We start from the raw sequence: 9,005 nt of genomic DNA, 5'->3' as shown, positions 1-9,005 counted from the left end.
ACAAATGTTGGAAGCAAAGCTGTACAGACAAAGTCTTACACAGAAGCGTACACATACACCCTCACAAAAAGAGGTAAAGGGGGAAAAATCATAAATCTTGCTGTCAGAGACCACCTCCTCAATTTGGGATAATTCGTTGTCTAAAGGAGGGAAGGAAGGAGGGAAGGAAGGAAGGAAGGAAGGAAGAAAGAAAGAAGCAAGGAAGGAAAGAAGGCAAGAAGGAACGAAAGGAGGGAGGGAGGAAGGAAGGAAGGAGGGAAAGAAGGGAAAACAGAAAGAAGATACAGTAAAAATAAAATAGAGTATAATAAAGTTATTGAATTAAAAAATTCTTAATTAGAAAAAAAAAAAAGGGACGGATAGAACCTTAGGACAAATGTTGGAAGCAAAGCTATACAGACAAAGTCTTACACAGAAGCGTACACATACACCCTCCCAAAAAGAGGTAAAGGGGGAAAAATCATAAATCTTGCTGTCAGAGACCACCTCCTCAATTTGGGATGATTCGTTGTCTAAAGGAGGGAAGGAAGGAAGGAAAGAAAGAAAGAAAGAAAGAAAGGACGAAGGTAAAGTATAATAACGTTCTTAAAATTAAAATTGATTATTAAGAAAAAAAATTTTAAGAAAAAACCATGGACGGATAGAACCTAGGACAAATGGTGGAAGCAAGACTATACAGACAAGATCTCACACAGAAGCATACACATACACATTCACAAAAAGAGGAATAGGGAGAAAAATCATAGATCTTGCTCCCAAAGTCCACCTCCTTAATTTGGGATGATTGGCTGTCTATTCATGTATTCCACAGATGCAGGGTACATCAAGTTGATTGTGGAGCTTTAATCCGCTGCTTCTGAGGCTGCTGGGAGAGATTTCCCTTTCTCTTCTTTGTTCTCACAGCTCCCAGGGGCTCAGCTTTGGATTTGGCCCTGCCTCTGCGTGTAGGTCGCTGGAGGGCGTCTGTTTTTTGCTCAGACAGGACGGGGTTAAAGGAGCCGCTGATTCGGGGGTTCTGGCGTACGGAGGCCGGCGGCGGGGAGGGAGGGGCACGGAATGCGGGGCGGGCCTGCGGCGGCAAAGTCCGGCGTGACTCTGCACCAGCCCGAGGCCCGCCGCGCGCTCTCCCGGGGAAGTCGTCTCCGGATCCCGGGAACCCGGCAGTGGCGGGCTGCACAGGCTCCGCGGAAGAGGGGAGTGGAGAGCGACCTGCGCTCGCGCACAGGCCCCTTGGTGGCGGCAGCAGCAGCCCCAACGTCTCCCGCCCGCCTTGGGGTCCGCGCCTCCAGCCGCGGCTTGCGCCCGTCTCTGGAGTCAGCGCCCTCAGCCGCGGCTCGCGCCCGTCTCTGGGGTCCGCGCCCTCAGCCGCGGCTCCTAAATTATATTATTAAAATTAATGTTATCTGTTTCTTTTTACATTTTTAATGCAGGTACTAAAATATTAAGGATTACCTATGTGCCTTGAGTTATATTTTTATTGGCCAGCAGTATGCAGTGGTGAATTCTTTGAGTTGCATTCACCTTAAATCTTATTTTGACTTCAGGTTTGAATGAAAAAAATGTTAAAAAAAAAGAGTCCTTCTGGAAGAAAGAAAATGATACCAAGTGGAACTATGAATCTACACAAAGATGAAGAGTTTTAGGAGAGGTAACTATATGGGTAAATATAAACTAATTGATTTCTTATTTTTTTCTTATTTAAATTGAGATATAGTTGCTTTACAATATTGTGTTAGTTTCAGATATACGGCATGGTGATTCAGTATTTTTGCAGATTATATTCCGTTATAGGTTTTTACAAGATAATGGGTATAGTTTCCTATGCTATATAGTAAAACCTTGTGGTTATCAATTTTATATGCAGTAGCTTGTATCTGTTAATCCTGTACCGGTAATTTGTCCCTTCTCACTTCCCCACACATCCCTGGCTCCTTTGGTAACCACAAGTTTGTTTTCTGTATTTGTGAGTCTGTTTCTGTTTTGCATATACATTCATTTGTATTATTTTCTAGATTCCACATATAAGTGATATCGTATATTATTTGTCTTTCTCTGACCTATTTCACTAAGTATAATATTCTCCAGGTCTATCCACATTGCTGCAAGTGGCAGAATTTCATTCTTTTTCATGGCTGGATACTATTCCATTGTATATATATACCACCTCCTCTTTATCCAATCATCTGTTGGTAGGCATTTGGGTTGCTTCTATGTCTTGGCTATTGTAAATAGTGCTGCTATGAACATTGGGGTGCATATATCTTTTCAAATTAGTGTTTTTTTCCAGATAGGTACCCAGGAGTGAAATTACTGGATAATATTTATTATTATTATTATTATTTTTTTGCGGTATGCAGGCCTCTCACTGTTGTGGCCTCTCCCGTTGTGGAGCACAGGCTCCAGACGCACAGGCTCAGTGGCCATGGCTCACGGCCCCAGCCGCTCTGCGGCATGTGGGATCCTCCCTGACTGGGGCACGAACCCGCGTCCCCTGCATCGGCAGGCGGACTCCCAACCACTGCGCCACCAGGGAAGCCCTATTTATTGTTTTTAAAGAAACTTCCATATTGTTTTCCATAGTGGCTGCACCAATTTACATTCCCACCAGCAGTGTACAAGCGTTTGCTTTTCTCCACATACTCTTCAACATTTGTTATTTGTAGACTTTTTAATGATGGCCATTCTGACTGGTGTGAAGTGATGCCTCACTGTAGTTTTGTTTTGCATTTCTCTAATAGAGATGTTGAAGATCCTTTCATGTGCCTATTGGCCATCTGTATTTCTGTGTTGGAAAAATGTCTATTCAAGTCTTCTGCCCATTTTTTTGATTGGATTGTTTTTTTGTTTTTGTTTTTTGTAATTGAGTTGTATAAGCTGTTTATATATTTTGGATGTTAACCCCTTGTCACTTGTATAATTTGCAAATATTTTCTTCCATTCAGTAGGTTGTCTTTTCATTTTGTTTATGATTTATTTTGTTGTACAAAAGCTTTTAAGTTTAATTAAGTCCCATTTGTTTATTTTTCCTTTTATTTCTTTTGCCTCAGGGGATTAAGCCAAGAACATAGATAAACAAACAAAATGATCCATCAAAAAAATTGCTAAGTTAAACTTCATCAAAATTAAATACATAAGTTCTTGAAAGACACCTGTTGAAAGAATGAAAAGATGAGCCGCAGACTATGTGAAAATATTTACAAATGTTTGCAAATATTTTTATCTGGCATAGGATTTGTATCCAGAATATATAAGGAATTCTCAAAACTCAATAAGAAACAATCATCTCAATTAAAATATGTTTAAAGAATTTGAACAGACATATCACCAAAGAAAATAAACAGATGGAAAATAAGCACATGAAAAATTCTCAACGTCATTAACCTGCAAAATGCAAATTAAAGTCATACCTGATAGAATGGAAAAATAAATAGAAAATAAAAACCAATGATACCAAGCACAGGATGTGGAGCAAATGGTAATTGCATCCATTGGTGGTGAGAATGCAAATGGTACAACCACTTTACAAAATTATACCATAGAAAGTTACCACACCCTTACCACAACCTACCAATCATGTGGTGAAAACTTATGTTCGCACAAATATCTATATGTAAATCTTTATAAAATTATATTTCATATCCACATAATCATACACACACCTAATCCAAGATTATTCTAAAGGGTTAGACATAAAAGAATGGACTTCTGCTTTCAACCATGATGGAGTAATAAGCGTTGGCTTTCACCTTTCACTGTAAACAGCTAGAAAACTGGAACAATGTTAAGCAATTATTTTCAGACATTGGAAAATGATGGTAAAAGGCCATTATCCCTGAGAAAAAGAAAACAAAGATGGTGAGCCCTAATACCATCCAGGATTTCTGCCTGGTGTCAGTTCGCAGACTGTGAGCATGGCCAGAAGATCCAGAGAGTGTCTGGTGGCCTTGCTGAGTTAAGAAGCTAGAAATTGGAGTTCAGGGAAGCTGAGACAGCTAGAAATTTCATCAAATAGTTCTAAGACAGAGGGGGTTATACAGAAAAAGCTGCATCTGTGTCCTTTAGTATTTGATGGGAATCAGGATGCACATGAATAGAGCAAAAGTCCACAAGGCTACACAGAAAATGACTGACGTTCATTTTTATGTGAGCAATATCAGTCTTTAGTATCTACCCACTTTTAGATGTACTCCTTGGCCCAGTCTTGGAGATTAGGACCACACGAACACTCTGTACGTACTAAAAAGGATTGCCCTCTCTAGCTATTCCCTCATCCCAACCAAATCAAATTTTCTTTTCTCTAAGGGCTCTCATAATACCAGCTCCCCACAAAAAATGCTGCTAAACAAACTTATTTGAATAAAAAATAATTTCTCAGTAGAAATTATAGACAGTTATGAAGATGGTGTAGTATTGGCAAAGAGACAGACATATGAATCACTGGAACCACATATAGACCTACATGAATATGGCCATTTGATTATTTATTCTTTTAAAGGGTGGTGTGTTCTTTTTTTTTTTTTTGTATTTTTTTATTTATTTGGCAGTGTTGGGTCTTAGTTGTGGCATGCAAACTCTTCGTTGCAGCTCGTGGGCTTCTCTCTAGTTGTGGTGCGCGGGCTTTCGAGGGCATGGGCTCAGAAGTTGCAGCACGTGGGCTTAGTTGCCCTGCGGCATGTGGGATCTTAGTTCCCCAACCGGGTATTGAACCCATGTCCCCTGCATTGGAAGGCAGATTCTTAACCACTGGACCACCAGGGAAGTCCCTGGCCATTTGATTATTGACAAAGGTGTAAAGAAATTAAACAAAGATTGGTCTTGTGAAGTACTTTTGGAACAATTGCTCATCCATTTGCAAACATGTTAACCTAGACCTAAACTTCATTCTTTACTCAAAAATTAATACAAAATAAATCATAGATCTAAATGTAAGACATAAATCTATAAGCTTTTAACAAAATCATAGAAGCAATTTTTTTTGTTTGTTTTTTGGGGTTTTTTTTTGCGATACGCGGGCCTCTCACTGTTGTGGCCTCTCCCGTTGCGGAGCACAGGCTCTGGACACTCAGGCTCAGCGGTCATGGCTCACAGGCCCAGCCACTCCATGGCATGTGGGATCTTCCCAGACTGGGGCACGAACCCGTGTCCCCTGCATTGGCAGGCGGACTCTCAACCACTGCGCCACCAGGGAAGCCCCATAGCAGCAATTTTTATCACCTGGGGTTAGGCCGAGAGATTTTAGAAATGGCTCCAAAAGCATGATCCATAAAAGAAAAACAACTGAAAAATTGGACTTTATCTAAATTTAAAACTTTTCTTTGCCAAACTGTCAAGAGAATGAAAAGACAAGCTGCAGACTGTGAGAAAATATTTGTAAGTCATATATCTGACAAACAGTTTATATCCAGAAAATATAAAGAATTCCTAGAACTCGATAATAAGAGCACAAACGACCCAATTAAAAATTAGACAAAGACTTGAACAAACACTTCACCAAAGAGGATATAAATATGGAAAGTAAGTGCATAAAATACCTTCATCTTTATTATCCAATAAGAAAATTCAAATTAAAACCACAGTGGGATACCACTACACAACTATTGAAGTGGCTAAAATTAAAAAATAAATAATGATAGTATAAAGTGTGGTGATGATGTAGAACAACTACAGTCCTCATACATTGCTGGTGAGAATGCAAAATGGTACAGCTGCTTGGAAAACAGATGGGCAGTGTCTAATGAAGTTAAACATATACCTACCATATGAGTTAGCAATACCACTTTTGGATATTTTCCATAGAGAAGGGAAAACTGACATTCACAAAAAACCTGTATGCAAATATTGATAATAACTTTATCTGTGATAGTCAAACCCCTGCTGGGGGTCAGGGACAGCAGCACTGGGTGAGGCTGGGCAGAGAGTGGCCAAGACTTGTTTCAGAGAGGAAGAGACATCCCAGGGAGGTAGGATCAAGAGTGAGCCAAGGCTCCATGCCCCTAGCACAGGTTCCATTGTACCATTGAACTTCTCTTTCAAAATGCAAATTCAAAGATAAAATTTTTCAGAATTTTAAAGACGAATTTAATATTGTGACTGCAAAGCCCCAAGCATGGGGCTACCTTCTGAGTGTGAGGCTTGTGTGTCTGCACCGGTCACACACCAATGAAGCCAGTCTTTATTCCAAGTTATACTCCTAAAAAGGAATATACATATGTCCCCCTATGTCCATTTGTCCTTTCCATTGGATAAGATATGAAGAAAGCTTGAGCAACCACCCTGACCCCAAAACAGGGACTCCCCTGTTGAAGATGTAGAGCTCTCCTATTATTAGAAGATCTCTTGTCTGTGGATGTTATATGAAAGATAAATAAACTTCTGCATTGTTTCAGTCTCCATATTATTGAATAGTTTGTGATAGCAGCTCAACTTGTTCTTAACTAACACATTTATTTTTCCTGGCTTATCTTGGTAAGACCCAGTCCCATTGAGAATATGCAAGGTGTCCTGGAAGGTATGATGGGAGAAAATGAGAGAGGTGTCTCTCATGTTGAAAATACTCCCAGAGACTTGGGGAGAGAAAAAATTGGTATATAAGCTATAAAATTAGCAAATTTTTGTTACAGCTCCCTGCTGACAGCACACTAGGTACTGAGAAAGACACTGAAACAGCAGAAATGGCAAAACTGAAGTGATGACAAGGACGATAGAATTAACAGAGCTGACTTTCCCACATTTCAGTGGGATGGGAGAATATAAGTTATTGACTGAAAGAAAATAATGAAAATGACTTTTATTCGCACACCTGAACTTATGGCCTTTGGTTTATACCCACGACAGGTATGAAATCTTCCTTTTTTTTTTTTTTTGCGGTACGCGAGCGTCTCACTGTTGTGGCCTCTCCTGTTGCGGAGCACAGGCTCCGTACGCGCAGGCTCAGCGGCCATGGCTCACGGGCCTAGCCGCTCCACGGCATGTGGGATCTTCCTGGACCGGGGCACGAACCCATGTCCCCTGCATCGGCAGGCAGACTCTCAACCACTGTGCCACCAGGGAAGCCCCCATCTTTCTATTTTTTATTCTTAAAAATATGATTGAAAACAAATCTTGGAGAAATACATAAGACATCTCTGCATATTTTGGAAAGTTTTGTTATATTTAGTTTTATTATCTTGCTTTTTATCTGTTTTATTTCAAGGGCTTACTTGGCTCTGCTTACACATATAATTGAGGAATTATATGCAGGCTATACTTTTATTAGAAATGAGAATACTGTAACCTATTAGCATACTATTTTACATGCCTTTTGCTTCTCTAGTTCATTGACTGTTGTATAAAATTGTATGCATATATTCATTCAACAAACATTTAAGGAGTATCAACTATGTGCCTGCTAGACTCTGATACAGATTTTCTAGTTCTTGTCTCTTCTAGGAAATAAAAAAGAATGGAAACTTGTTTGATATTTTGCCTGAAGACACAATTATTTATGCTTAATATTTGATAAAATTCCAACCTGGATTTTGGGGTGTCCATTACGTTACCAGGGACTACCTGTTTATCTTCAGTGATATGTGAGAGTTTCTGGGAAAGAATGGATGCCTGCTCTCAAAGTTAGGTCTGTCACTCACCTTTGACACAGTAGACAGTGATATATTGTTGGATCTTCCAGAAACGTGAGTAGGAATTCTGAGACAGCATTAAATTGGTTTGAAATGTAATTATCTTTGTCAGCAGACACAGCATACTCTATTGGGTAGCAGCTCATCGGAAATAGTTATTGTAAAATGTGTGGTCCCTCAGGGTTCTGTTCTTGTCCTTTTATTTTTATATTTATATGCGTGTCATGGCAGTGTCATTAATAGATCTGGATTTGATTATCATATCTATGCCAGTATTATTCAGATTTACTAACTGGTTCTTGTAGAATCAAGTCATATGATTTTCCAACTCACTTTCTGCTTTAGTAAGACATGGAATTGAATGATAAGGATAGTTCCTTCAAAAGAATGTACATAAGGAAGCATTCATATTGACTTATCCAAGTTATTTTATAGATTTTTTTCCTACTTTGCACTTTTCTTCAGCTAGATTTCATGACTTCAATTGAAAAATTATTTTAGAGGATACTATGCTGCCCTTATTGGTAGTTTTCTTATTTTGATGTGGCATAGGAATTTCACAAAAGGATTTTTCATTGTATTATTAATGGAAGTTGTACATTATGACTCCTTTACTCTGAAATTCTATAATTTTTGAACCAAATGCAGGGTTATGTAAATCCAGTGGGACCATTCAATTCTATCACATTATAATAGAATCACTAATAGAAATGTCCCTATAGCAAATTTTATCATTCTCAAGGTTTGAAGTGATTACAAATGTGTGATTGGGAATATAATGTGTTTTTAAAAATAATCTCACAGTAGAATCCTATGGTGGTTCCTTTTGGACTATAGGACCAAATTTCACCTCTTAAGAATAATCTTCAAGTCTCCAACCTCCCTTTTCAGCTTTCTCTCTCAATTTTTTGTTTGTTTGTATATGTATGTGAGACTTTTGCATCCATCAAGTGGTTATTAGGTTATCTCCAGTACAGGAGGACCAGAGGTTCCCTGATTCTGAATTATACATTAACCTTGCTTTTTTCCCCCTAAAATATGATGTTAAGTGAGTGCCTCTCTTTTAGTTTTATTTGAGGCCACAAAGGCTATACCTACAAAAGAGTCAGATATTCCTTCATCCTTAAGTGAGGTGTTTCCTTATCCCTGCGGCACATGCTAAGAGACAGTAATGTCAGTTCTAGATAGTGTGATTCAGGCTAAAAAGAGAGATTGAGGAATTGAAAGAATTTTATTATTGCTAAAGAAGAGGAAGTAAAAAAGAATGAAAATACTAGAGAGATAGGCCTGGAGTTAATGGTAGAGAGCCCTGCAATCCTTGTATAATAAACTTGCATCTACTCATATCTCTTTTGGTAACAAAATAGCCAAGTTTTAGCTGGGTATACA

The 9,005-nt window shown here is 39.0% G+C and overlaps 1 long non-coding RNA gene across 1 annotated transcript in view; it reads left to right on the top strand.

Moving 5' to 3' along the window:
- The first annotated feature begins 1,595 nt into the window (after nucleotides 1–1,595).
- The window catches only part of LOC132422163 (uncharacterized), a 32,218-nt gene continuing 24,808 nt past the window's right edge, over nucleotides 1,596–9,005 (top strand). The window contains exon 1 of the long non-coding RNA XR_009518819.1: nucleotides 1,596–1,660. This is a non-coding gene — a long non-coding RNA (uncharacterized lncRNA). The remainder of the gene's footprint in view (nucleotides 1,661–9,005) is intronic.

The sequence above is a fragment of the Delphinus delphis genome, chromosome 3, assembly GCF_949987515.2.
Source record: "Delphinus delphis chromosome 3, mDelDel1.2, whole genome shotgun sequence".
Taxonomy (NCBI): Eukaryota; Metazoa; Chordata; class Mammalia; order Artiodactyla; family Delphinidae; genus Delphinus; species Delphinus delphis.
This window is presented reverse-complemented; position numbering and strand designations above follow the sequence as displayed.